This window comes from Amblyomma mixtum, chromosome 7 (assembly GCF_055824585.1).
Source record: "Amblyomma mixtum isolate Tamu chromosome 7, ASM5582458v1, whole genome shotgun sequence".
Lineage (NCBI taxonomy): Eukaryota > Metazoa > Arthropoda > Arachnida > Ixodida > Ixodidae > Amblyomma > Amblyomma mixtum.
Window position 1 is genome coordinate 136,879,148 of NC_143018.1, and position 25,999 is coordinate 136,905,146.

General features: G+C 48.2%; 1 non-coding gene across 1 annotated transcript; it reads left to right on the forward strand.

Moving 5' to 3' along the window:
- Positions 1 to 12,038: 12,038 nt before the first annotated feature.
- Positions 12,039 to 12,110, forward strand: TRNAS-CGA (transfer RNA serine (anticodon CGA)). The gene has a single exon. It is a non-coding gene; the product is annotated as a tRNA-Ser (tRNA).
- Positions 12,111 to 25,999: the final 13,889 nt, after the last annotated feature.

Sequence of the window (25,999 nt, forward strand, 5' to 3'; positions counted from 1 at the left end):
CAAGTTTCAATAAATTTCAGTATGGAAAAATTTGTTTTTTTTTTTCAGAATTTGGGTACATCTTAAGCATTTGTGCCTCTTTACCGTATGGTACGTAGGGCTTCGAGTTCACACATGGTTGACAGGGACGTAGTAGTATAGTTTCAGGATAACTCTGACTGCATACGGATGTTTACCGTGCAGTAACACCACACAGGAAATAGGCGTTGTTGCAATTTGGTTTGAGAACTAAATAAAGGTGCTGCCGCCGCAAATTTATCCCTTGACCATGGGATCAACAGCCGAGCACCAAAGCAAAGGATCCAGGCGGGCTTTCTGTTATTGTGAGCACTACATATCCCTCGTTGCTTGTACCAAATGCTTTGGTTGAACTTAGTATTGCTTGTGTCAATTATGCGATACTGATTAAGCTATCATGGATGCAAGACCTTGGCCTTCTATGTCACGAAGTTCAGTGATCGGTCGAGAGAGTTGCGTCGTCGTCAAGGTCATTTGAAATCAAAGAAGCAATCAAAGGATAGAGCCAAATTTCAAAATCCCCACCTTCAATAGAGCTGGGACGCTGCGAGAGAAGGCAAGTTTGCACGACCTTATTCACTATCAAAATGAACTCCATAGGAAAAGTAACCCCAAAATCCGTGATGTACTCAGTTTATGTTGACGACCTCCAAATAACATGCACGTCTTCCAGCATACCTACCTGTGAACGACAGACACAAATAACAATAAACAAAGTGGCTACCTGGGCAGATCGAAACGGATTTGGATTTTCTCCTCAGTAAACAGTAGCGGTTCTCTTCTCTTTGAGACGATGCCTACAGGCCGACCCCACACTATATTTAAACCAAACCCCATTACCTGTCAAAGAAGAGCATAAAGTTCTCGGGGTAACTTTCAAACTCCATGCTCCGTAATCTGGATGACCGATCGATCACCCAGATTACGAAATACTTCAACCAGTGCTGGAGGGAGGGCAGCCTCCCGCAGTCGTGGCGCCAAGCGAAGGTAATATTCATACCCAAACCCAACAAACCACTTACCATTCAAAACATTCGCCCGATTTCGCTAACCTCATGCCTCGGGAAGCTCCTCGAGCATGTTGTATTAGCGAGACTCACAAGTCACATGGCGGACAACAATCTTTACCCGCATAGCATGGTGGGATTCCGCCCCCATCTATCGGCACAGGAAACCATGCTGCAACTCACACACGACTTTTTTGACCCGCTTCTTCCAGGTCACACCAAGGCAGTCTTAGCTTTGGATCTTTCCAAAGCTTTTGATCGCATTGAACATCAGGCGATCATGACTGCTCTATCCCCCTTGAATGTGGGTGTGCGCACGTACGCCTACATTCAAGCATTCCTCACTGACCGCACGGCTGAGATACACTTCGGCCCTCTGTCTTCCCCCTCCTACACGCTTCAGAGTATCGGCACCCCTCAAGGGTCCGTCCTTTCCCCCTTTCTCTTTAACATTACCCTCATCCCCCTCGCCCGAAAATTGACAACTATTCCCCAACTGAAGCACACTCTTTATGCCGACGATATCACCCTGCGGACCACCCACGGCAGTGACGGCGACATACAGAACACCTTACAGGAAGCAGCCACCCTCACCCAAAATTACGCACGGACCATCGGACTGTCTTGCACCCCAGAGAAGTCCGAACCGCTCCTCATTCGTCCTATGAACCACCGCTGTCCCCGCTCCCCCATTGCCATTGAACTGAATGGTGACCCGGTACCTGAGGTTGGTACCCTCCGTGTATTGGGCCTGCATATCCAGAACGATGGCAAAAACACCACCACTCTGAAGAAACTCAAGCAGGTTGTAGGCGCGATATCGCACCTCATCCGCAGGGTTTCGCGACATCATAGAGGCATGAAGGAGCGTGATCTATGTCGCCTCATTCATGCCTTTGTCCTCAGCCGTGTGCTGTACACTACACCATACTTACAACTATCCAAACATGACATAAACGCTTTGGATGCTTTGAATCGCAAGGCATTCAAAGTAGCACTTCATCTTCCCCTCAACACACCCACAGACAGATTACTAGGCGTGGGCCTCCACAACACGATCGGGGAACTGGTGGAGGCCCACCGACAGGCCCAATACATCAGGCTCACAAAAACCTCCACAGGTCGGTATATCCTGGACTCCCTCGGAATCAGAATACCGGCCAACGACCCAACCCTCCTCGCCATCCCACGATCCCTTCACCGGGAGCTCCTCATCAGGCCGCTCCCGAGGAATATGCACCCGTCCCACCATGAGCAGCGCTGCAGAGCCCGTGCGAAGGCACTCCATCGAGCGTACGGCTCCCAGCCGGACGCCGTATGGGTGGACGCTGCCTGCACGGGTGATGAAGCGACAGCAGCTGTGGTGGACTTCTCTTTATCTGTCCTCATCACATTACCTCTCCCTCCAGACCCCTCCTCAGAGGCTGTAGAGGAAGCCGCCATTGCACTCGCTATCACCCGTACGGTGTATTGCCGGCGCCCACATTTCGCTGGCGGGCTTGTCTAAACCAGCACTGCGCGCCCGCCGGCGCTCAAAGCAGGCGCAGATTTCTCGGACAAGTCGCGACATGCAGCGTGACTCATACCGCCGCGCGGCGCCGACACGGACCCTTCCTCCTCTCCTCCTCTCCGTTGGTACGAACTGCTCCGACGCTCGCCGGCTCTCGACCATTGGTCTAATTTGAACGGTGGCCAGTGATTGGAGGATTTGAACGGCTGGCTGCCGTAACCGTTACCAGCGGCTATAAAAACGGAGCCGCCCTGAACCCGAGGAGCAGACGGGCAGCAGAAGAGCCATCACGCCGGAGCTACGCTCGCCGCCAGGGCCGCTCTTCTTTGTGCTAGCCCGTGGTGCTCTTGGCCCTTGTATCATGTAAAAGCCCTTGTACATACTGTACATAAAAGTCATTTTACTCACCGTCGCCTCGACCGTTTCCTGGCTCGGATTCCCAGTCCCAACGGTGGATGGCAGCTGCGGGACCGACCGGCGTCAGCTACCTCGGCGCGGTGAGTGCCTGATGTTTTCCCCTCAATTCGCCAGACTGCTCTAGCACACGTGATTGTAGTTTAGAGTAGGGCTGTGTGTTGCACTGGAGAGAGCTTTGCTGTTTCGAGCCAAGTCGGAGTGCTTTGAAACGAAAGCTGGTGCAGAGGGAGTTAACGAGGCGCTTTGGAAAGAATTACTTGCGCGTGTCATGCTTGTAGCGCTATAGTAGTGAACGGCAAGGGAATTCTAAGAAAAGGGCAAACTACAAGAGGCTATTGTGCGCGATGGAGAACTTCAAAGTGAAGGAACTCATCGAAATTTGTGAAGAGTTGGGCATTGATTTGGGCCCCGCCAAACGAAAGAATGCGATTCTTGAGAACATGCGAAAGGAGAATGTAACGGCTGAGGTAGCCAATGAGGCCTGGGAAGAGATCACAGAACGCCGTGAGCACGAAGAGGCTGAAAAACAGAAGCAGCTTGAGCGCGAACAGGCAGAACGTGAGCGCGAGGAGGCAGAAAAACAGAAACAGCTTGAACTCGAAGAGGCTGAAAAACAGAAGCAGCTTGAGCGCGAACAGGCAGAACCTGAGCGCGAGGAGGCAGAAAAACGGAGGCAGCTTGAGATAAAACGGCATGCCCGCGCTAAGAAACTGATGGACCTGGAGGTTGAAGCGCATGAGCTCGATTTCTAGAGATATAAAACATTGTCCGCTCTGCATGAGACTAACGGTCAGAAGCTGAGAGACAGGCCGCAGCCCTTCGTGATCGCCGAAGATATGGCGAAATATTTGGCGGAGTTCGAGCGCGTCTGCGAGAGAAAGCGCGTTGAGCGGAATGGTTGGGCACAGACGTTGGTAGCCCTGCTTTCCAGCGAAGCGTATGACGTTGTCAAGCGCCTGTTGGACGACGGCTTGGCGGATTACGATGAGCTGAAAAGCTTCTTACTGGCGAGATATAACGTGTCACCGCTGGACCTTCTCCAAAGGTACCTGCGAGAGAATAGCACCCCATCCTTTAACGATTTTCCGTACCAGTTTAAAGCCGACATTTTAGAGTGGCTCGAAAATGCTGAAGGGTCGGATGATCGTGACACAGAGGTAGAATGCGTCGCTGTAGAGCAGCCCTGCCAGTGCGACACAGAGGGACGTAGTCCGTACGTGGCAGATGTAACTGCTGCTGTAACAGTGGGAATTGCCCAGCATTCGCCAACCGAGAAAACCTCTATACCATCGGATAAGGTAGTCACAGCATCGGACGATGCAGTTACGGAGGTCTCGCCCATTGAGATTGTCGCGGAGCTACCGGAAAGCGGACCTCCTAGCGTGTCAAAAGCAGGAGAAGTTGCCGAACAGGGCAGAGAGGACGTCCGTCTGGACATTAATGAAAACGCCTGCGCCGACGCAAGCGAAGTAGATTAGGACGGCACACCGTGTTGTGCAGCGCGTTCGGTAGAGATGCAGAAACCCGACACTTACGATCAACGGAAGCAGGCGCACGTAGAGTTTGCGGACGCCGAGTTGTGCGTTAGTGTCTCTGGCGAGGAATGCGAAACGAGTCCCGTGCTTTCGCACTGCTCTGATCTTTGCGACATTCCAGAAAGCAGCTGCAGTAGCGGGAACATCGCGACTGAGTGCAGAGCCGACCCTCATCCGAAATTGGCTGAAACGCGTCAGGAGCATGACGAGAGCTGTATACCAGCACTCATGTCAGTAGAAAACACTAGAACGTCTGCGCCTGAAGAAACTAAGGTGCTGGACGACAGTGGGGAACAGAACCTTCCAGACGACATGGGGCCAGTAGACGTCATTCCTTCTGAGAAAGATGAGGACGAATGCGCACTCAGAGACGCTGAGCAGGAAGAGCGCAGCTTTGAGGAACTTAGCAAAGGCGCCAAAGACAGGCCTGAGCCAGGTAGCGCAGGTGAATTGGCTGACAATGAAAGTGATATGGTCAGAAAACAGGAACCTAGGCGACGGAAGCAGCATGTGCTCCCTCAGGAGAAAATGAAAGGCAAGCACAAGAAAGAAAGCTGCAACCGGAAGGAAAGTAACAGCCAGTTCCGAAAAGAGAGCTATCACCACAAGGTGATAGACAAGCAGTGCTGCCGCCGAAAGGACAGTAAAGGCAAGCTCGAGAGAGAGAGCTGTCACCGAAAGACGATGAAAGGCAGGCAAAAGAAAGACTGGTGCCGCCGAAAGATGAAAGGCAGGCATAAGAAAGACGGGCGCTGCCGAAAAGAGAGAAGGGGCAAGCGCGCGGAAACGGGTTGCCACCATCGGAAGCGCCAACGTCGCCGGCAAAATGACCCTAGTAAAGTCAGTCACGTGGTTAGCCCTGAAACTAACGTCAGAACCAGAGCTAGAGAAAGGTGCGAGGCATCACTATCGCGCAAAGCGAAGCGCACAAGACTCACAAATCATATGGCGGACAACAATCTTTACCCGCATACCATGGTGGGATTTCGCCCCCATCTTTCCGCACAGGACGCCATGCTGCAACTCACACACGACATTTTCGACCCGCTTCTTCCAGGTCACACCAAGGCAGTCTTAGCTTTGGATCTCTCCAAAGCTTTTGATCGCATTGAACATCAGGCGATCATGACTGCTCTATCCCCATTGAATGTTGGTGCGCGCACGTATGCCTACATTCAAGCATTCCTCACTGGCCGCACGGCTGAGATGCACTTCGGCACTCTGTCTTCCCCCTCCTACACGCTTCAGAGTATCGGCACCCCTCAAGAGTCCGTCCTTTCCCCCTTTCTCTTTAACATTACACTCATCCCCCTTTCCCGAAAATTGGCAGCTATTCCCCACCTGAAGCACACTCTTTATGCCGACGATATCACCCTGTGGACCACTCACGGCAGTGACGGCGACATAGAAAGCACCTTACAGGAAGCAGCCACCCTCACCCAAAATTACGCACGAACCATCGGGCTGTCTTGCTCCCCAGAGAACTTCGAACTGCTCCTCATCCGTCCTAAGAACCACCGCTGTCCCCGCTCCCCCATTGTCATTGAACTGAATGGTGACCCGGTACCTGAGGTTGGCACCCTCCGTGTATTTGGCCTGCACATCCAGAACGACAGCAAAAACACCACTACCCTCAAGAAACTCAAGCAGGTTGTCGGCGCGATATCGCACCTCATGGGCAGGGTTCCGGGACGTCATAGAGGCATGAAGGAGCGCGACCTATGTCGCCTCATTCATGCCTTCGTCCTCACCCGTGTGCTGTACACTACCCCATTCTTACAACTATCCAAACGTGACATAAACGCTTTGGATGCTTTGATTCGCAAGGCATTCAAAATAGCACTTCATCTTCCCCTCAACACACCCACAGAAAGATTACTAGGCCTGGGCCTCCACAACACGATCGGGGAACTGGTGGAGGCCCACCGACAGGTCCAATACATCAGGCTCACACAAACTTCCTCAGGTCGGTATATCCTGGACTCCCTTGGCATCAGAATACCGACCAACGACCAAACCTTCCTCGCCCTCCCACGACCCCTTCACCAGGAGCTTCTCATTAGGCCGCCCCTGAGGAAGATGCACCCGTCCCACCATGAGCAGCGCCGCAGAGCCCGTGCGAAGGCACTCCATCGAGCGTACGGCCCCGAGCCGGATGCCGTGTGGGTGGACGCTGCCTGCACGGGTAATGAAGCGACAGCAGCTGTGGTGGACTCCTCTTTATCCGCCCTCCTCACACTACCTCTCCCTCCAGACACGTCCCAGAGGCTGCAGAGGAAGCCGCCATTGCACTAGCTATCACTCGCGCGGAAGCCCGGTATATATTAAGTGATTCCAAAACAGCGATTTTAAATTTTGCTCGAGGCCAAGTTCATGTCCCTGCTTTTGGCATACTGGACTCGCCCGATGCACCCCCGCCCCGCTATGTGGAGCTGATATGGGTGCCTGCGCACTCCGGGAATCCCGGAAACGAGGCTGCCAACCTTTTACCCGAGGTTCTTTAAACCGGGCTCAGGTGGTCTCGGATCGGGGATTCACGAAGGAGCGCATGCACACATTCAGTGAGCTGACCCAGGCATACAGAGCCTCACACCAGCTCTTCCCCCCGCCCCACCCCTCCCTAGATAACAAACACGCAACACTCTGGCGCAGACTACAGACACACACTCTCCCCTCACCCCTTATCCTAGCCCACTTTCATCCATCCTTTCCCACTCCCGCATGCACCCTATGCCCAGAACCCTTCGCTTCTTCCCTCCACATCCTTTCCCTCTGCCCGGCGGACCCTCCCCCGCGGGACCTAGAGAACCTCAAGACCTGGGAGGACTGGGAGACCCTGCTGCGCTCGGAGGACCCGGCCGTGCAGACCATCGCCACCGGCCGGGCTGCCAGTGTTATGGACCTTAGGAACATAAATACTTGAGTGGAGTGGGGTCGTGCGGGGACCCTGGGGCATGCCCCGAATTCCTGTCGTAATAAAGTTTTCTCTCTCTCTCTCTCTCTTTCGATAAAAAGCTCACTTTCTTGCCGCATATAAACAGCTTAAAGAAAAAATCTCTGCCTCTCCCGTAATTGAGAGAAGAGTAAGCATGAAATGCAGGGCGATGCAGAAGCGTACGTGGACACGACGAGACGCAGGCCTGACAAGAATGTATACTTGTCCACTGACCCCGGGAAGCCAGTTATGCGCACTTCCTTTCCTTAAAATTATCGCAGAACGTAAAACGTTGTCAACGCCAACGCCAATGAACACAATGAACGCCGAGGGCCTATGTCTACAGCGCCGCGTTTTTGGCACAAAGTTGTCAATGCCTGCAGCCCACATCTCCTTCTCATCACCCCACGTACCTATAAGCGCGATTCAGGCGTCCAATGACCAAGGGAGCAAGGTATGTGCACTTCCTTTCCTCAAATGGCCGCCGTGGTGGCTCAGTGGTTATGGTGCTCGGCTGCTGTCCCGAAAGACGCGGGTTCTCTTTCTCTAAGCGGCCTTCTCTCAAAGCTCCTAACAGATCACGTATGACAACGAAGTGTATTGTGTCATGTACGTGCTCTTTGCACGCGTTATTACAAATCGGAAATTATAATTCCATGCATTATCAAATGCACAGCGCGACTGATATCTTGATAAACATTGAGAAGACACTGGCAGCAGTATTTTTTGTGACTGGTTTGGAGAGCAACCGGCCCTTGTATGCCGGTCCCGTAGGAGGGCTTAGAGAGTCTCGTTAAATCTCGTTAAGTCTCGTACGGTGCCCGGATGTTCTCGTTCCAGAGCCCTGATGATGGCTCTCGGTCTCGGCGTGACGTCACCACACTGCCGACAACGGGAACTAAAACCATTTCATGCTTAAAAAAAGCTTCCCAGGCCCTCAATGTGCTGAAACTACTGTCAAGAAAACGCTGGAGGTCTGATAGGGCATGCCTGTTACACATATATCGTTCTCTGGTTCGCTCTAAGTTAGACTATGGGTGCATAGTTTATGGCTCTTCGAGACCATCCTACATAAAACGACTGGATCCTGTCTACAATATTGGTTTAAGGTTGTGTTCCGGTGCTTACAGAACTTCCCCAATAGCAAGTCTGTATGTGGAAACTAACGAACTGCACTAACTTGTACATACAACCTCAAAATCCTTTGTCAGCCCAAACATCTCTGTTACCCAATTGTCACGAAATGCCCATCTCGAATACTATTCAACAAGCCTCACGCGATTAAGCCGTTGCTCTTGTGCTTCGAAGAAAAATGCCAAGCCCTGAACATACTAAATGAAATTAAAAATATTGCCCCAAGACACAAAGCGCTACCACCGTGGTACACTCTCCCCACAGTGTGTGACGTCACACTAACACGCCTCAGTAAAACCTGTATGCCACACAACCATATAATACAAGAATATCTAGCACTACAGGAAAAATACAGAAATTACATTGCATTTTATACTGACGGGTCAAAAACTCATGCTCATGTAGGAAGCGCAGTAATACAAGGAAAAAAATGAAAATGCAGTACGACTGCCCTCATGTGCTACAGTTTTCACCGCGGAGTGTTATGCTATTAGTGTTGCGGTACAGAAAATAACAAATGAAAACATCAAAAACAGCATCATTTATACAGATTCACTGAGCGTCCTTACAGCATTAAACTCCAAAAATGCCACGGAGCCAATGATTGGAAGCATCATACACAACATAGTAAAGATCACAACACAAAAACATGTTATAAAATTATGCTGGGTTCCCAGTCACGTTGGCATTAGGGACAATGAGAGAGCCGACATGTGTGCTGCACAAACCAGAACCATGGAAATAAAACATGTGAATTTGCCTCCTAGGGATTACATGAAGTTAGTACATTACAAACTAAGAGTCAAGTGGCAAGCTTCTTGGGAAAATGAAGGAAACAACAAGCTGCGTACCATAAAACCCATTTTAAAAGAATGGAAACCATGCCACCATAAAGAGCGTTTTATCGAAGTAATTTTATGTCGTTTACGCATAGGTCACACACACATCACCCATAACTTCTTATTAACAAAAAAGCAAAGCTGTGTGTGAAATGTGTGGTAAAGAGCTCACAGTAAATCATATTTTAATTTCTTCTTCGCATCTCGAAGAACTTCGAAAAAATTTTTTTACGGTATTTTACAATGAACACATTCCATTTCATCCCGCATTGCTTTTAGGCGGGCAAACACTTGTCGAGTTTTCACTTGTTTGTAAGTTTCTAAAGAAAGCCAATGTTTTAAATCTTTTATAATGTAACCTCTATACACTTGACATAACATCATCTAACCTTGTGTTTGGCACATGATAGCCATAGTTGCTTATGCTCCATAAAACCCCATATAACTAACTAACTAAGCTATCATGGATGCAAGACCCTGGGGTTCTATGTCACGAAGTTCAGTGATTGGTTGAGAGAGTTGTGTCATCGATAAGGTCACGTGAAATCAACGGATAGAGCCAAATTTCATAATCCAACACCTTGAGATGGAGCTGGGACTCTGCGAGTAAAGGCAAGTTAGCGGCGGCACTTTAGGAGGGGAGGAGGAGTGATAAAACAGATAAAATAAGCACTTCATGGCTGGGATTGGGTTACGAACATGCGGAAGCACTTACAGAACCGCTTCAGTGGCACCTGCATTGGTCCACTAAGCTATCGCCGCAGCTCTACATCCCGCTTGTTAACTGCCAGTCTCACGCGCCAATCTGCACTGCATGTGCCTCTGTGGTTAGGATGTCGCCGCCTTCATCAACTTCTATCCGTGCGCATTGTACTCAGAACACACCACTACCGCATCGCCCGCTTAGGTTGCGTTAAGCGGTCCCATAATTTTTTTCATCACCTTGAATCTCCGTTGCGCAGTGCTTAATGCGATTATAATAGCTATCTCTACAGTATTTACTTGTCCACAACGCCGTGCAGATTTTATATGGTATCCTCATACGGAAATAGACATTAGAAGTCTAGGCGGGGGGGGTGAAGGGTTAAAGAAAAAAGTGCTGCGATTTGCCATGCCTACTGAAGACAGGTATCAGTATCTAAACTTCTCAGCCGCTCCAGTTTTCCCACCTTTGAATCTCATCTAAAAAGGTACTGGAGCAAAATCGCGGTCTGAGCTAGTTTGTACATCTTCCCAACTTCCCTGTCCCTTCATTACAGAGATTGTCATGTGAACAAACCCGGTGTGTCCAAGGTGTCTAATAAAAAAGCATGCTTTCCACTGCTTATCAGGGCTAAGATCAGACATCAAGATCAGTTGACTAGAGAGTTGCGTGAAGCCTATCACATTCACAAGAACAGCGACAAGCGCGTTAGCACACCTTCTGCAAACATACATGAGTGTGAAATTTCATATTTGGATTCGTAACTTTCTTTTCTGTCCTTTTTGCGGGCAACGCAGGCGCTTCGGGTTGTCGGTTGTGAGTATATAATCTGTGTTTTTTTTAAATAAACTTTCAGTTGTTAGTAGCGCTTGTCCCTGTCCTTCCTTCTCTGTCTTTGTTCCTCGCCGCAGCGCTGGCAAAGTTTTTCAAAAATTTATCGTTTGACAATGTTCTTCGCCATCATTAATTATCATACAAAAAAAGAATTTCACGCTTATGTGCATTATAACAGAACACGACAGACCATGCGTACGAACATGACAAAGGAATTGCAGTTCCTCAGTGCAGAACCAGTCCAACATGTCGTTCTTTCCAAGCACGATAGCCTGTTAGAACTGGTTACTCACGATGTAGCCACCTCGTCATCACCCGAAGCATTTTTATCTGCGGTCAGATCGAGCCAGTAAGTTTTATCTACTTGGTTTCATTCTCAGAGAGCATGTTTTTGATGCTCCTTGCCCTGCATGCAAATGCGGCGTATTTTATTTTTGTGTGTGGGCTGGTTTCTTCCGCAGAAATTTGACTGTATGCCCATTTCTTTTCTCTTATTGTTGTTTGTTATCTGCCATAGACAGTTCATTTGTACACGCCCTATACCCGCTCTTGCCTTGGCTACTAAAATGCGGTGGGCAGTACTGAATAAAAAAAAGTAAAACACGCTGCGCAGCTTTGTTCCGCGCGGTTGCCACATGATGGCGCCACAAAAAAAACTGGAGAGAGCGGGGGCGTGGTTTTCAGACAAACAATACGGGGCGCAACAGAGAACCAGAGAACTTTTTAAGACTTGCGACGGCGTTTAGCTGCTACACTGGCTGCTTAGTGACGCAGTTGTAGCACCTGTATAGTGTCCCCTGTGTCCGTTGGTTTCTGTGGCTGTTGGCTTCTTTCTCATATTTATAACGAGCCCCTCATTTCCCTCCCCTTGTTTGCTTAATTGCTTAGCGAGGGTCTCGGTTCTCGCAGCCATGATGCCATAGGAAGCGTAAGAGGGTTCTCACACAGCTTCCACTCTCGCCGTTAGATGACGTTCTACGTGACACCAGCGGTACCTCAGGACGTGTTACGTCCGCCGCTTACGAACGCGGGTGGCGCTGATGAACACTCTCAAGATAGGTTATTTGTAAACATAAATACCCCCGAAAGCAGAAGACTTGACAGCCGTCGCCGTAGCTCAGAGGTAGAGCACCGGACGCGAAATTCGGAGGTCGTGGGTTCGGATCCCACCGGCGGCGGTGGTTGTTTTTTCTTCTGCTTCTTTTTTTCTTCTGCTTTTCTTATCAATTAGCTTTAAGCGGTAACATATTCAGTATTATTCTAAATTGATCAACACCACAAAAAAAAAGAAATCCCCTGTGTCCGTTGGTTTCTGTGGCTGTTGGCTTCTTTCTCACATATATATATATATATATATATATATATATATATATATATATATATATATATATATATATATATATATATATATATATATATATATATATATATATATATATATATATATATATATATATATATATATATATATATATATATATATATATATATATGTCATTTCCGCTTCCTTTGTGATTAGACACCTATTCTGAAGTTCTATTTTGAAGACACCTAATGAGGAAGTCGGGCTGCGGACAATCTGCATGTTGCAATAAAATTACCACAGCTGTTCGCCATGAGACGCGTTTATTGAGTTCATCCTATGATGTCTGTACTTGTATCTAAGCTGCTCATTTGCACTTCGACATTCAAATAAAGAACAGATTTTTTAGTACGTGCTTCAGAAATGTGTTTCAAGGAAACCGTCTCACCACTCGACATTGGTTGGATATAGAACAGTTTCCAAACTTTTTTCAGTTCACTATGCATATCCACCACATCTATCCGCTAGCTTATGCGGGGAGCCAATTAAAAGTGTACAAGTGACTCTCCGTGTGGGGTTAATTGGGGGAAATAAATACGTTTTCTCTGTTTAATCACGGCTGACTCAGTTCTAAACCGCCGGGCCCCTGCCGTAGTCGCGTACGCTACCGAGTGCACGCCGACCACGGCGGGCCTTGCTCTGAGGGAATAAAGGAACGACACTCTGGCTAACACAAACAAGGCATTTATTGCTACAAGAAAAATAACGCAGGTAGCAACAAAACACGCTCAGGAATCCAGGACGTCCTACTCAACAGCACGGTTACGAGCAAACGTTCGCCCTCGCCAGGCTAAGGGGGAAACTCCGAGGCCGGACGGGACGAGCTAGCCGGAGAGGGTTCCCACCACGTGGCCGCCGGCCAGCGCAGAGCGGAGCCTTGTGCTTGAACGTCAGCGCGTTTCACAGGTCCCGAGTCGAAGAGCAGTGTTGCCACCTCTGTTTCCGAGTATCCCACCAAAATGGGTACAAATATTCGCTAATTATTGTCGGAAAACACCAAAATATCTGCTAATATGCACTGTGATGCTAAGATGTAGAAATAACTGCACTGCGTGCTTCTTTGGCTTAGAACTGCAAGCAAATGTAGTGATCCAATGTCAGAACTATGATCACAAGTGGTTAAGCCAAAACTAAACAAGAATGCTCAGCGTCATTTGAAGCGGTGTGTGCTTGTGCGCATATCATAGCCAGTCATGAGCTTGATTTCAAGGAAAAAGTGGCACATTTTATCCCGCAACTGTGGCTAGCAGTCAAGCGTCCAGTCACATTATTTTTTGAGCAACATTCGTTGGAAGCGTCCAGGTAGATCGTACCGCGTCGTTTTCCGCCTGCTGCGTACTCAGCGAGCATTCCTGCAAGTAATTTTATTTAAAGGCGTGGTTCAAGCAAAGCAAATATAAGTAGGTTGTAAGGTAATCCTATTCTCCTAAAATGCACATTCCACAATAACCTGCATAAGAAATACTCCACTAGCTGCCATTCTTCATGGGTTTATTGTATATAAACATTAGGAGATAGCAACAAGGTTTACAGAGTACATCAATCACACTGCTTGAGAAATTGCAAGAAAAAAAAACATGACAGGAGTGTAAATAACTTCGGACTAGTCACGACCAGCCCAAAGGAAATCTATGTTAGCGTTGAAGCAAAGCCACAGAGAAACTGCGTGACGTCAAAACCCAAATGCATCAGCATCTTCATCAGAATCTTCGTCATCCACCTGCAGGTAAAGTGGCTGACACGTAGCACTTAAGAAAGTTGATGGTTCACTCTGTCCACTGTAACTCGTATCACTTCCAATGAGTTGGGATAACTTTTTTTGGAAGTTGGTTGTCTAAACAGCCTTTACGGTTCCCTTCAGCAGCTCTCTGATCATCATTATGGCGTTGACTGTAGATGGCGCCAACCAGTTTCGCAGTTTTGTCTTGAGCAAGTTCATCTGGCTGAACGATCTTTCAGCCTCCGCGTTCCAGTAAGGTAGGACCAGCATTGAGATGGCAAAGTCCGCTAGTTCTCTGACTCTGAATGGGTTCTCGCCAGAAGAGTCTCAATAGTTTTTTACTTCGCAACAGAAGCTCTGAGTAGTTGAGGTATTCGTCCATGCGACAGTCGTGATGCTCTTCCATTGCCTTTCCGCCGCATCTATTTGTCTGGCGGTACACCTACCACTTCCATCAGTGGGACTAGAGAGGGCTTCAGTACACACAAGGCTTTTCCTACTGACAACTGTCCTACGTTTTCTAACGTTTCAACTTTGTTAGGAAGCCTCAATCGTATTTGTTCGATGAAGGAAACCACGAACATTATGCACATCTTTCTTAACATGTGCTCGTCTTCTGAACTAAAATCTGCTTCGTTCATTTCTTTTATGTGATTTTCGAACAAGTAGCCCAAGTACGGTTTTTGGTCTAACAGTCTTCTACTTCAGTCTTGACTGCGTCGACGTTTCCAGTTGGAATCACCACTTTTTTTATTAGGGTAGACAAAAGTCGCAGTAGGTCTTCCAGCAGCTTTGTCTGGTCCGCACTATTCGCTTCAAAAGGCTAGTTGTTCACTATTTGTATTTCCAGAAGTACTAGTTTTAGGAATAGCCAATAAGCTTTGTTCGCGTCTTCACAGTATATGGAGTGAAGCACTACCGCGCCATAAAATGTTTCCGTCAACCTAACTATTTGGAGGTGCGTTTTGAGCACTGATCCAGCACTGTCACGATGGAAAGCCATGAAGTCGCGTAAGCTTGCACAATCATCAAAGGCGCTTCTCCGCTCTACAGGAGACCATAAAGTTTTTTGTATGCTTACTGCTGCGATGAGGAACTAGCGAACCAACTAAGTTTTGCTCACAAGGTAATCTAAGCTTCTTGGGAGCCCTTCTCCCACAGCGGCTGATGTCGTACAGCTGGAGCGAATGGCAGACGCAGCGAATCAAAACCAAATGGGGAGCATGAGCCTTGAGCTGTTGAGAGACGCCGTTGTTTGCGCCTGTCATAACGCCCGCGTTCTCTGTCCCGATACCAACATTATTTTCTAGTTTGAGACTGTGATCGTCCTGTGCCCATTTTACGCTCTTAACAATTCCGCGCTCATCGCATGTTTCTAGTACGCACAGGGACAGGAATTTTGTTAAAATTGACGACATTACTTCACTGTGGTAAATGACAAATACTGGCAAATAGTGTGTTACTGATATATTAGTTGATTCGTCAACGCTGATGCTGTATTTGCTGTTGCCAGTGTATGATGAAAAATCCTCTTTAAAGTGCGTGTACAGAACAGAATTTTTAAGCACGGCAGCGCATTTTGTCCTCTTCATTCGGTAGCCTTTGGCAGCCGCATTGTCTGGGAATGATTTCTTGATGAATTCTGCCAGATGGTCGGCAGTTATAATGCTGCAATATTCAGCTATGAACAGTGCCGCCATACTTTCTGCTGTACTCGCTGCATCGCTTTCAGTTCTTTTCGGGAAGGTAATCGGCTTTTGTGACGGGTCCAGAATGCTAGCAGCGTTCTGGTGCTTTTTTGTATTTTTGCACGCCTTCAGGTCATTGTATTTGGATCCAAGTTGGCATCGGACTTACATTCGGCAACCTTCAATCCATTGGGTGCTGTCTTGCAGAGAAGCCAGCTTCTCACATCCGGGTCTTTAAGCCATTCGTCTCGAAACTTTTGAGCGTATTTCACTTTTGGTATTTTTTTCATGATAACCTCCCATGCACGTGCGCACCGTCGGGAAGAGGTTATTTTCTCGCGCAGCCCCACAGAAATGCCGATATAGGGAACCCAAGCTCAAGTTTGGGAGCACGACGCCAGCGCCGCAGCGGCGAGCAGCGGAAACTCGGGGCGGCGCCGTAGCAGATGCCCTGCTAGCTTTGTGTGCACGCGCGACGGGAGAGTCGCGCGAGGCGCAATCTTGGACAGACGCGGTCTCGGCGAATCAAAAAGGAGGTAGTACGAAGGCCGTAATGTAAAAACCCAAGCGTATGTACACGGTGATCCACTCTTACCGCGAACACGCGAGTATGCGGCCGCGCTCTTCGGAGTGCCAGTGAGTCTGTCCCTACCATCCACGAAAAAAGTGGCAGACGACGCGCAGGCAAGTCGCTCGCTGCTCGATTTTCCGGCCTTGCGACTGCGAGTCGCAAGCCGCTGAACAAATCGGCGAGACAGTCGAGCTTTTGGCAATGACGCCGTCCGCGGACAGTCGAGCTTTCGGCAACGACGTCGCCCGCGGCCACGCTGCCGTAGTCGTCGCTAAGCCTAACCATTTCGCATCGATGCTGCAGCTGAGGGCACTTCGGAACTGGCCAGCGCTGTAATAAAGGTGCTACTCGCGTCACCGTTTTACTATGTTCACCGTCACATAATAAAACAAAGACGTGATCGATTTCCGTGATGCCTTTAACTGCGGAGCCAGATGACAACAGGCGAGCAGCACTGGGCATCAGCAAAGCGGCTTTGGAAAAGAAATATGCTTGTATCGCAGTTATCACTTCTACCAGCAGCTCGGTATTGGCCAACGATCCTCAAAAATGATTCATTTTTGACGTTGCTCTACTCCAGGGTTTGGTATGAACGCGAACAAACAATATTAGCGTATTTTTCTGACGGTGGCGGCAGGCCGGCCCTGAGAAGAGAGCCGCTGTCGCTGTCATCATGACGCTTATACGACTGCGGTGCACATAAATACCGTCACGACATCCTGCTGGTCGCCGTAGTGCATTGCGAATCGCACCGAGCGCGAGTGCAGGAGACGCGGTCAAAGCAGACGAAATTCTCGAAAGCGAGCAAGCAATGTTATTCCGGAGAGTTTTCGTTTCAAGCGAGAAGGCGACCCGCAGGTCGCACTTGCAAGTGTGAACAATGGTGGTCAAATGTTTAGGGGGTTCCCCCAAGGTGGAGTAGAATGTTGATGAACTGTTGCCTGGTCGCATGTCCTTTCGACTCGCACGTAAGTGGATCGCCCTGCGCATCGCATGCAACAACTGACAACTACGATCAACAAGTGTCTCGCTTTATTTCGCAGAGCTGATAGTACTTCGCATATTTCGAGCACATAATTATACAGGGGACTTACCTCTAGTTACATGTCATACAGTACGACGTTAATACTCACTCGAGAAACGCATTTTACAGTCAAATGGGCCTCCTCATCGTCGATCGTCTGCTCCACACAGTAGACGCGACTAATCAGTTTCCCTCCTTTAATTAAGTTTGCATTGCAGTACTGCCCGTCAGTCTGAACGATCGTATTGTGGCTCATGCAGGCGACACATCGCGACAGCGCTGGCGCGCGCACGTGCAAGAAAGCGCGCGTGCAAAGAAGCGTGGTGAAAGCAGCGCGAGCAGCGAGCAGCCCCCCAGTTTTTACTTTTCTCCCATAGATGGCGCTGCACATCAGGCGCAGCAGCGCCACCCGGCGATGCTTTGGGAGCCTATACCAAGCGGACTACTTTATTCTGCACGGAAGCAAGGGGAGTGAGGAAGCACTAAGAGAGAGCGTTCAAACTGCATAGCGACTGTTATGTTGAAGATGCTCGCGCCGAGGTAACCTGCGAGGCAGGATAGCAAAAGTAACCGAGGCGCCTATGCGCCGGCGGCGTGTCGCCTTTCGCCGCGCCTCGCAGGTTCGATACACGGGGTCATGCATGGCATCAGTGGACACCCTACAGCACCCAGGTGCAGAGAGGCGCGGGCTGCGAATCTCTCCGTGGGGTTCTTCAACGCGTGTCATATAACGGTCCATGCCAACTAACTGGCCAGCCAACGAGCAGGCTGCCGGCGCCGCTGCTAAGTTCCCTTCAGCGCACATAACCCGCGGTCACTTTTCTTTTACTAACGCTCCCCGCAGGGGCGTCCGATTCATGCAGACGATGGTGAGTTGCGACACCACGGGTACCTGAGCATCCGCAGGGACATCCCCGCAGGGGGGTGATGGTGAGCAGTGCGCCACCACGGACCCGAGCACCCACGCTTAGCCGTGCGTGGCATCGCCGTGTCCGGGGAAAAGGGGATCCTGGTGGTTGCCGAGCGTTTGGACCCTTAAGGCCCCTCGGCGGAGGCAACGCACCACTTTGGCCCTAGCTTCCTGTAGACGGCACCTCCGGCCTGACCCGACCGGGGGAAATCGGCAGTCACCTTTTCCTATCCTCCCCTCTAGCTTTCACTTCTTATCTCTTTCTTACAACTCTCCTGTCTCCTCCTCTCTTCTTGGTTTTTTTTTTCTTTTCATAGGCGGCTAGGGTTAACCTTGTGTGGCCAACTACCCTGAGTGGTCATATTTGGTTATAGTTGAGGTGTACAGCTGGCGTGGGCAGGACTTGCTCGCAAGTTTCTGTCCCGTCCCCTTGTTGGGCTCCATGGTGGGTGGCTGACACCATGACCGAAAAACTAGAATTTTTTATGGCTCCCCCTTTTCCCAAACCTGATCGCTCTCTCAAGAGAGGGCGGAACGAAGCAGAAGAGTTTTTCCAAAAAAGAAAAGTCCGTTTTCCGAAATACCATGTCATCCATAGTGAAGTACAAGATACGCAAGCAAGAATCCTGTCCCCCTTCTTAGTATCAAAGTGTTTGACAAAAACCTTGGGCATTGGCTACAAGGTATCTAAAATGGCCAGCGGTGACTTACTGCTCGAACTGCGTGACAACGTACAACACTCAAAACTCGTAAACATTGTATCTGTTGGGGATATTTCTGTCTCCGTGACGTCACACCGATCTCTGAACACCGTCCGAGGCGTTATATCCGAAAATGACTTTGTCCACATCACTGAAAAACAGATGCTCGGAGGTCTGAGTGACCAAGACGTGATAGACGTTCACCGAATCAAGATCCGGAAGGATAATAAGGAAATTGACACAAAACACATGATCCTGACGTTCAACACCAGCACACTGCACGACACAGTCGAAGTAGGATATCTGAAAGTTAACGTAAGACCATACATTCCCAACCCTCGCCGATGTTTCAACTGTCAAAGGTTCAGCCAAAGCTCACAAAGTTGCCGCGGTCGGAAAACATGCGCGAAATGCGCCTCGAAGGATAATTCTGATGAATGTGACGCAGCCCCGCACTGCGTAAACTGTGAAGGAGACCATGCAGCATACTCCAGGGCGTGTCCGTCCTGGAAAAAAGAAAAAGAGATAATCACCATAAAGACAAGGGAAAACATTTCATTTAAAGAAGCGAGAAAGCGTTTTGAACTCACCAACTCATTCTCCTTCACAACAAAACCCAACTTCGCCGAGGTGGTGCGTGGGCGCGGCGCACCACACCAGACTTCGGCACCCGTCCAGGTCACACGCAGTGAGCCTGTGGTGGGGCCATCCGCGCCTCAAGGCAGAGCAGCTAACGCTACTCCGCCAACTCCAAGTCAGGCTGCGCAGACCACCGGGTCGGCGGGCCTCAAGACCTCTTCTCACAGGTCGAGGCCAAACTCGAACGCGAACGTGCCTCCTGCACGGTCGTCCAGCGCCTCTGCAGAGGCGGTGGATACAACTCCTCCCTCGCCCCCGCTGCAGAGGCGGCAAAGCTCTGTCGAGCGCAAAAAAAGGGACAAAGTCCCAATAACCGGTCCAAAAGACCCAACAACCTAACCTATCCCAACTGGTCTAAACGGCGGCATTTCTACTTCACTGGAACTGTCGTGGACTTTTAAAGAACTACACTGACATAACAGATATTTTAAATTCATTTTAGAGCGCAGCTCTTCGGCGCCCGTTCCTGGGTTTCGCGTCGTCGTCGGCCTCGTAACCAGCTCCGCCCCCCTTTCATCCCCCCAGCGCTAGCAGCGACCGACTGATAACGACCGACTGATACCGCTGGATGCCGCTGACGCCGCTAGAGAGTCAAGATAACGTGACTGCATAGAACACCGTCGCCGCCATGCAGAAAGAGGAGGAAACGGTCCTCCCCCCCCCCCTGTTCTTGTGTGGCGGATAGGGTGCTCTTCAGTTGCCGACGCGCCGGTTATTTCACGTAGGCCCCGGCACGTCGACGAATACGTGACCACCTTCCCACGGCTAGACCTGGTTCTTAGCGCTGCGGAAGCGAGGGTATCATATTGTTTGTGTTGGCATCGGCGGCATTGTCCCTGAAACCAACTCCGCAGCTGGGGTTGACTAACTATCGAAAAGGTGAAACAGCTTATTTGCGGCGCTCAAATTTCGCATTAGGAAGTAACGTAATCGTCGGTAATTTTTTATTTATTTATTTATTTATTTATTTATTTATTTATTTATTTATTTATTTATTTATTTATTTATTTATTTATTACAGATACCTGCAGCGCCCAAGGGCATTATTGCAGGGGGGGAAACACAATAACGTCTGCTCATTTGGCCGAAAGATACACGTAATAACAGAAATATAATCACACAACTAATAGATGAGAAAAAACATGCACTGAAGGAAGACAACCACGCTCCAGAAATAAAATAACACTAATGAAATGAAAAAGACACGCGCAAGACAACTGCGCGCCACGTCGCACATCAGATAAAAATGCGCGGAATTGACCTTCCGTGCAGCACTCAGTGACGCCGGCTGGTAGCCTGTTCCACTCATTGATCGTCCGTGGAAAGAACGAGGTTTTATAAACATCTGTGCGACACTTAATCTCTCGGATCTTCCACTGATGATCAACTCGTCTAGAAAAAAAATGAGGTTGAAGCAGATACCGGTCTTTGTCAATGCTCAGCTTTCCAAAATAGATGCGATGCATGATTTGTAATCTCAAATGTTTCCTACGGTTAGCTAAAGATCCCCTGCCAAGGTGGTTTTTAAGAGACGTGACACTAGTTGAGAAGCTGTAATTATTGGACACAAATCTCGCAGCATTGTTTTGGACGCGCTCGAGCATATCACATAAGTTAGCAAACTGGGGGTCCCATACAGGACAGGCGTATTCAAGAATTGGTCGGATGTAAGTGAAATACAGGAGTTGTTTGACATTAGACGGTGCTTTATTGAAATTTCTTTTTAAGAAATTACGCATTCTGCAGGCTTTGGATGTAGTGTACTCAACTTGCCTCGTCCATGTTAGGTTAGATGAAAAATAAACGCCGAGGTACTTGTATTCAAGTACTTTTTGCAAGGGAACATTATGTAGTGAGTAATTTGTTTGTAATGGGGAACGCTTTCGAGTGAAAGAGACAAATTGGCATTTTGTGGCATTCAAAGACATTTGCCATTTTAAGCACCAGGACTGGATGTAATCCAAATTTCGCTGTAGTTTTAACGCATCAGAGGAATTTTCCACAACAGTGTAAACGACACAATCGTCAGCATAGAGCCGAACTTTGCAGGTAAGATCCAAGACAATATCATTGATATAAATCAGAAAAAGAAGGGGTCCAAGAACAGACCCCTGCGGTACACTGAGGAAACGTTTACATAATCTGAGTGCGAACCATTAATCAAAACACGCTGCATGCGGCCCTGAAGATACGAATGAAGCCAATCGATGACACTGGGGTGCAGACCAAGACAACGTAACTTATGTAACAATAGTAAATGAGGTACAGAGTCGAAGGCTTTCTTAAAATCTAGAAATACGCAATCTATTTGAGAGCCACGGTCAAAGGAAGAAACCAGATCATTACTAAACTCAAGCAACTGAGTAGTACAGGAAAAACCTGACCTAAAGCCATACTGAACTTCTGTAAAATAGGTGTTTTATGACTGCGCTATATATTATGTGCTCCAACGTTTTACAACACACACTCGTTAAAGAAATCGGTCGGTAATTAACAACAGAGCTTTTTGAACCACTCTTATGCACTGGTACCACATTAGCATTTTTCCAGTCATTTGGCAGAGACGCCGACGGACGCCGACAGAGACGCTGATCGGAACAAGATGACTAAGTAGTAAGATATTTCATTCGCGCAAGACTTTAAAACAAAGTTAGGAACACAATCAGGACCACCGGCAGAAGATGAATTCACATCACTAAGCAATTTTGACACACCTTGGTGAGTAAAAACCAATTCAGACATGGTTTCAGTGACAGATTCACGAGTTAACGGAAGTTCTCCGATGTAGCACAATGGCGCAAAAGAAGACTGAAAAAAAGCATTAAAGCAGCATGCCTTATCACCATCATTAGTAATAACTTCACCATCATGGTCTAAATTCGGTATTCCGACTTGTTCACGTCCATTGTGTTTCAAAAACGTCCACAATTCCTTAGGATTATTACGCAGTTTTGATCCTAAGTCATTTAAAAAGCTATCCTTAAGAGCTTTAATTTCAGTTTTTAGTGTACCGCCAAGAGCCCGAATCGATTGCAATACTGCAGGGCATCGATTTTTTTTTGTATGATTCTAGAAGGCGATGTTTTTTCCTGATAAGCTGTCTGGTTTGCCGTGTGATCCACGGTTTGTCGCGGCGGCGCTTTCCGGAAAGGCTTTTAGATGGGATATATTGATCAATTAGGCATTCCAGCTTATTCTTGAATACTTCCCAAAGGGAACTACAATCTAAATTCTGGTTAAGATCAATAAATTCAGGAAGGAAAGACGCAAGTTCGTTCCTCATTGACGTATAGTCTCCCTTATTAAAAAAGAAAACCTTTCATGGTCGACCTTTTGAAATTAAATAAGGAAAATGCCGAACATTAGCGACAACACAACTGTGGTCGCTTATTCCCGGTATGACCACAGTGTCACGCACGACTGAAGGCCGGTTGCAGAACAGTAAATCTAACACTGAAGATGAGTGCTCAGTTTCTCGTGTAGGTTCAGTGACGTACTGATATAGGTCATTAGTAGTAATTAATTCATAAAAGGATGAAGATAATGAAGAATGATTCGCACGAAGAGGTTTGTAGTCTACCCATTTGAAATCAGGCATGTTAAAGTCCCCACCAAAAAGAAAGTCATTTTTTAAGCTGAGTAGAAATTCAGACAACGAACTGAAAGCGTCAGGGTTGGTAGCGGAAGGAGGACGGTAGACAGAGCCAATAGCCAAATTCTTTCCGTTGTTTAGGCGAAGATTACACCATACTGACTCGCAACCATCTAGAGGCGCTGTTATTAATGAAAAGCTAAAACATTGGTCAATAAGTAAGAACACCCCCCCACCATGCAAGTGTCGATCACTACGGTACACGTCATAACCGTTGGGAAATACTTCAGAGCTGAGAACGGAATTATCCAGCCATGATTCAGTGCCAATTATAACATGAGGTTTTACAGAGGAAACAAGAGTAGCAAATTCATCAGTTTTGTTTTTGATACTCCTGCAATTCACGACGAGAGTTATCATTTCAAAATTTGATGACGCCAAGGGCACAGATTGTAAGGTGGGCACGAGCAGCGGAGCGGGCAGTTGCCTCCCTTTCTGTCATTCTCGAAGCTCGACGACACGGTCATATTCAAAATCATAGACAAAACACTTTTTGTTGCCGAGAAGCTTATCAAATCGTAACTTGGAAGGAAAAGCCAGGTCACGTGCGTATTGTGAAAGCATGAAGCGTGCCTTTCTGAGTGCGGGCGTGAAGTCTTCGCGTATGGCATACTTAGTGTCCTTTAGCTTAAAGCCGCACGATAAGATATTGTCTTTGACTTTATAACTGTTGGTGCTTTCCTACACCAAAGCGACCTATTCTATGAGCCCTTTCGATGCTTTCAGGTGGAACATTTTGGTTAAGATAAGACGAGAAGAATTCGCGCACATTTTTTTCAGATTCAGACCAACTCTGTGTTGCGGAATCATTTAGACCTAGAATAAGCAAGTTATTCCTGCGGCACTTATTAGAAACATCTTCAAAACAGGCCTTAAGTTGGGCAACCTCTCTGGTCAAGACGTTAACACACGATGATGCGTTTGAATCACCAGCCCTCGAGGCCAGCCGTGAGGAATGCAGGTCGTTCTCTAGTGTAGCGATCCTGCCCAGTAAACATTTTAAAGACGTACTTGTAGCGTCCTGCTGCTGTTTAAACATATGCAGTTCCTGAAGGAACAGCGACTGGCGAAGTTCCAGTCGTTGTATGGCAGCGTGAATGACATCAATGGCTTCATTATCCGAATTCATCTCGTGTGTATCGAAACCGGGACCGGGGTTGCTCTCGACATCACCGCATAGAAGCAGTAAAAGTTTACATAAAAGGCCATGACCAACTTCAACTTAACAACACACTTTTTCATAACACACAGCAAGTTGTCGAGGCACGACACCGCAATAATACATCGATTGGAACTACAATAGCATGCACCGGGAGACCGGTAACTAACCTGGGCGAAAAACAGTGGTAAGCGCATGGCCGATGCGATGTCGCGCCCCAGCTGGCCGGCTTGCAACTGGCGAATAAATATCCGCCCCTCGGAGATAGTGCTGCTAGTGCGTCCTTGTTGCCAGATCAGCAGTGTGGTCGAAGCCAAACTGGGAGGCAGATGCGCAGGTGGTAGGCAGCAGCTTGTCATCGAGGCATCGTCAGCAGTAGTCGAGCTGAGGTTGAACTCGACAGGCGCATGCTTGGGTGCTTTATCCAACGACGATATATCCACGAACGACCATGAAAAAAGGGCGTGGGACAGGAAATGGGCGAAAAACAGTGGTAAGCGCATGGCCGATGCGATGTCGCGCCCCGGTAGCACTGTGTCTCCAGGAGACTAATCTACGACCACACAAAAAAAATATTCTTAAAAAATATCAAGTCTTCCGCTGTGACCGACAGAATTCAAGCAGGCTCTCTGGAGGCGCTGCTATTGTGGTCCAGGGTGGTGTTGCAACGCAAAAAATTGACCTAAAAACTTCATACGAGGCAGTTGCGGTCACCGTCCTTGATTTTAAAATCATAACATTATGTTCCATATACATTGAACCTCATCTAACCGTCAAACTTCATGATTTAGAAGCACTTTTAATACAACTACCAGAGCCATATGTTTTAGTTGGGTATTTTAATGCTCACTCCTCGTTTTGGGGAAGTGAGCAAACCGACGTCAGAGGCCGGATTATAGAAGATTTTATCCTCAGCAACTATGTCTGCCTCCTGAACACGGGGAAACAAACTTACTGCTCTCCAAGCAGTGGGAAAATGAGCTGCTTAGATTTATCTTTTTGTTGGCCAAGTGTTTTTACAGATTTTAAATGGGATGTTGTTGACAACCCTTACGGGAGCGATCATCTTCCAGTCGTGATCAGTCTAACATCATCACCATGAATCACATTAACCAAACCACGGCGTTGGAAGTTGGCCATGGCCGACTGGGCGCTCTTCCAAAAATGCCGCTTTGGAAGAAATTTTTTCAGACGGCCTTGATGTTGATGACATAAATGCGAAGTTCACAACATGTATCATTACCGCTGCACACCTAGCATTCCGCAGACCTCTGGAGCTGTGCGAAAAACCCGAAAGGTCTGGTATACACGGGAATGTAGGGAAGCAAAGAAGAGGCAAAACAAAGCCTGGGGAATTTTCCGTCGATACCCCACACAGGAAAACCTAATAAATTTTAATAGGACAGGGGCCAAAGCTCGATATATCCGGCGCAATGCTGAGATTACTTCATGGCATGGTTATGTATCTTCTATAAATAGTTCCACTACTTCAAAAAACATGTGGGAGCAAGTTCGCAAACTTGATGGCAACTTCTCTCCTTTTACAGTTCTTTTCCTGACCCCCCCCCCTGATGCACAAACAAGTATTCACGAACAGGCCGACATACTTGGGGAGCACTTCTCACATGTTTCCAGTTCAT